The sequence below is a fragment of the Peromyscus maniculatus genome, chromosome X, assembly GCF_049852395.1.
Source record: "Peromyscus maniculatus bairdii isolate BWxNUB_F1_BW_parent chromosome X, HU_Pman_BW_mat_3.1, whole genome shotgun sequence".
NCBI classification, from domain to species: domain Eukaryota; kingdom Metazoa; phylum Chordata; class Mammalia; order Rodentia; family Cricetidae; genus Peromyscus; species Peromyscus maniculatus.
The window spans coordinates 15,596,037-15,599,952 of NC_134875.1; the positions used below are offsets into that span (position 1 = coordinate 15,596,037).

A 3,916-nucleotide genomic window follows, 5' to 3' on the forward strand; every position below is an offset into this window, starting at 1 on the left:
GACAGGGTCTCACTATATAGCCCTGGCTGTCCTGGAACTCACTCTATAGCCCAGCCTGGCCTCAGACTCACAGAGCTCCACCTGCCTCTGCCTCCCGAGTGCTGGGATTAAAGGTGTGCACCACCACCGCCCTGCAATAAAATGAATCTTGATGATATTCTGTAATACTCATAGCTCAGTGCCTTATTCAGTCATCATCAGAAAAGCTTCCACCAGCAACAAATGTAGAGGCCCTCAGCCAGACATTACATGAAGAAGGAGTCTAAATGGGCTGTTTTCATCAAATCCCTCCCCTCAGAGCTCAGGAAACCTCATGGAAGAGGAGGCAGAAAGACTAAGACCCAGAGGTGATGGAGATACCAGGAGAACAAGGCCCTTTAAATCAAATAAACAAGGCACACATGAACTCAGCGACTGAAGCAGCAAGCACGGGGCCTCCATGGGTCTGTATCAGGTCCTCTGCATATACATTATAGCTTTCAGTTTAGTATTTTTATGGGACTCCTGAGTGTGAAGATGAGTTGGTCTCTGACTCTTGGCACTCCTTTCCTTCTCTTGAGTTGCCTTCTCCAACTATGATTTGATGTTTTTTGCTTCATCTTGTTATATTTTATTTTGTCATGTTTGGCTGTTATCTCTTAGAAACCTGTTCTTTTCTAACAAAACAGAAAGGGAGTGGAGGAGAAGAACTGAGAGGAGCAGAGGGAGAGGAAACTAGAGTCCAGATATATTGTATGAGAAAAGAACCTATTTTCAGTAAAAGGGAAAAAAAATAAATCTCTTTTCCCAGTAGGAAAAAAAAGATGGAGACTGAACTAAACCAATGAAGCATGAAGGGGGGGGCGCTATAAGAGTGTCTTGTAGGAATCATTTTCTTGAAGTCATCTGACTACAAAGAATTAACCACAGGGAAACAAAGGAGACGCAAATCATTTTGGAATGGAGATACATATAGTTTGGAGGAAACAACCCCCTTGTTCAAGCCCTCTTTATTCCTTGCCCCCCCCCACTCCCCAGCACTCTCCCCTCAACCTCTGCAGAGGTGTCAGGACAGTGGAGCTTTGTGATGTATAAGCCATTCTAGCTCTGTCACTGGCCTCAGGTGGTGGTGGTGGTAGGGGCTCCTTGTCAACCACCAAAGTTGAATGGTGGTGTCCTACATTAATCATGGGGGGCAATTTGCAGAGGACAAGTGACTGGAGCAGGCCCGAGGCAGAGTTCAACCAGTGGAAAGAGAACACCGATAACCAACAGCCTGCCGAAACAACTGAACAGCCGGGGCCTAGTAACATCAGAGAAAGAGAAGTGCAGTACTCCAGTCACCGAAACAACACCAGGAAGAAAGGCAAGGTCAGTTGTTCCCACCCATGATCCTAGGCTACCCTTTCCCAGCATGAATCCTGTGCCTATTCAGAAGTACCCCTTTTCTCCACAATCCTTTTCTCTTTCCCAAACTAGTGTCCTTCCCACTCACCCTGTTGCTCTTATATTTACAGGGGAAACTTGTGAAAGTTAAAAAACACCTCAGGAAGAAGAAAAGATCTCCTCAATTGCCCCCCGCATGTGCCAGAAACTATAAGAGAGCAGTAAGACCAACAATATTTGTATGTCACCACAAGACAACTAATGGAAAGAATAAAACCCACCGTATCCAGAGCAGAAGCCATTGGAATATAAGCCCATTCCAAGCAACATCTTGTGGATCCCGAAAATGTAAGGCCTGGGTTAGAAACTTAGAACAAGCTACAGTGGTTTCGGACATAAGTGTGGAGGAAAGAGAAGACACTTGAGATCAAGTCTAACACGAACAAGAACTGTAGCAATTGGCAATGGAAATAAAGCATTCCAGATGGACAATGAGATGTGTGTGTGTGCATTTCTGTTGGGGGTGGGGGGACAAAAACACTGTGTAAAGGGAGGAAGGTGGGTCCTTAAATTGAGGAGGGGAGCAGATCAAAAGAGCTATGATTTGCCATTGGGGGATAAGGTCTGGGGAAGGATGAAGCAATGAAGATGAATTTCCTCATTGCTTCATCCTAGTATAAGAAAGGGGGCTTTGGTATTTCTATATGAGTTTGGGGTGGTAGCAATGTCAAAGTCAAGATTTCCAGAATGCAGATGGGATTAGGTTCTGATGTGTAATGTATGACAATGATACTCTTTCAACATCCCCTCTGCCACATCCAAACAAAAATAACTTCACTTGCACAAGTCATACTAGTGTTCTATTATATTCTACCCTATGCTGAAAGCAACCACAGGCTACCATGAGGATCAAAGCATCCTCTCATTAAGAGTCCCTGCTATCGACTGGAGAGATAGATCAGTGGTTAAGAGCACTGGCTGCTCTTCCAGAGAACCCAGGTTCAATTCCCAACACCCACATGGCAGCTCACAACCACCTGTAACTCCAGTTCCAGGATATCTACACCCTCGTTATGGCCTCCTAAAGCATCTGACACACATGTGATGTAGAGTCACACAAAAAATACACATAGTAACAGCACCCATACACAAAAGTAATGATTAAAAAAGTTTACAAAGAGTCAATACCACAACCCTCAAGGACCACAATAATGAAGTTTGGAGGCCATAAACCAACGCTAATTAGGTTGGAGAAATGGCCTATAAGAATGGAGCAGTTGGACATGCTCTGCCTACCCAATAGCTGCAAAATATTGTCTGCAGAGATTATTTTCTTTTTTAATAGTATATGTTAATTTCATAAAATAGTATAATGTATCTATGATATATATATATATATATATATATATATATATATATTACACTTTGATCATGCTCAAGTCCCTATTGCCCTTTCATTTATTCCTTTTTCCCCAAATGTTACCTGTTTTATGTATATTTCTGTATCTAGCTTCTGCATGTAAGAGAAGACATGAAGTACTTAACATAATGATCTCCAGGTCTATTAATTTTCTTATAAATGATAAGATTTTGATGCGCTAAGGTCCTTCCCACTCTGAGTGTCACCATCCTTAGGCACACCCATCTGGGCTGTTATAAGAAAGCTAGCTGAGCAAGCCAGGAAACAGCAAACCTACATGGTTCCTAAAACCAGGTTCTTTCACTTTCTTTGAGACTCATGTAATTTCACCTTGCCTCTGTTCATATTGACAGAGCTGTCCAATTAAGTACCAGACAAGCAATGCTAAAATAACTCTTGAGCTCAGTTACTTAAATCCAATAAGGACTGGATTGAATCCAATTCCTTGCAGACACCGAGTCCCTAGCCTTCCTTTGTAAATGATGGTGAACAAGCACAACTTGAGCCATGTGCTGATAAAACCCAGGTCCTTTCTGAAAGGAACTCATACTCTATTTACAATATAGTATCTACCAAATATTGTACCTGTGCACATGAAAAAGAATACACATGCTACAGAATCATCTGAGTGCAGATGGCAGGGAAGGCTTCCTGGAGTAGGCAAAGCAGGTCACAGCATAAACAACATCCAAGAGTTTACAAAAGGGTGATTATAAGGGTGAGATTCAAGCAATTCGATGTTTCAAGACTGAAAACTCAAAGCAGGAAGTGGCAACTACATATAGAAATATTTATAAAAATGTTTACATAAATTGTTATACAAACATATACATTTTCATACTTTAATCAGCTGAGAGGACCTGGACACAATGACAACATAGTAGCAAAGAAAGCTTTCATGCAGACCTTAGATTTTACTACCATTTCCCCAAAAGAAAAGCCAATGCTTCTTAAAGACATATTTCATTTTAGGACTAAGGACAGAAATATTCAACAAAGAACATTTCATAGTTCCCCAAAGTAAGGACAAAAAATAGAAAAGAAGGAAGTGAAGGGGAAAAGAAGGTTAAGAAAGATAGAAAAGAAAGGGTATAGCAGAAGGAAGAAGGGAGAAAAAGCAAGAAGTCAAAA

The 3,916-nt window shown here is 41.6% G+C and overlaps 1 long non-coding RNA gene across 1 annotated transcript; it reads left to right on the forward strand.

Moving 5' to 3' along the window:
• Window positions 1-1,082: 1,082 nt before the first annotated feature.
• On the forward strand, window positions 1,083-1,860 carry LOC143270716 (uncharacterized). The gene is made up of 2 exons (XR_013047954.1): window positions 1,083-1,350; window positions 1,497-1,860. It is a non-coding gene; the product is annotated as an uncharacterized LOC143270716 (long non-coding RNA).
• Window positions 1,861-3,916: the final 2,056 nt, after the last annotated feature.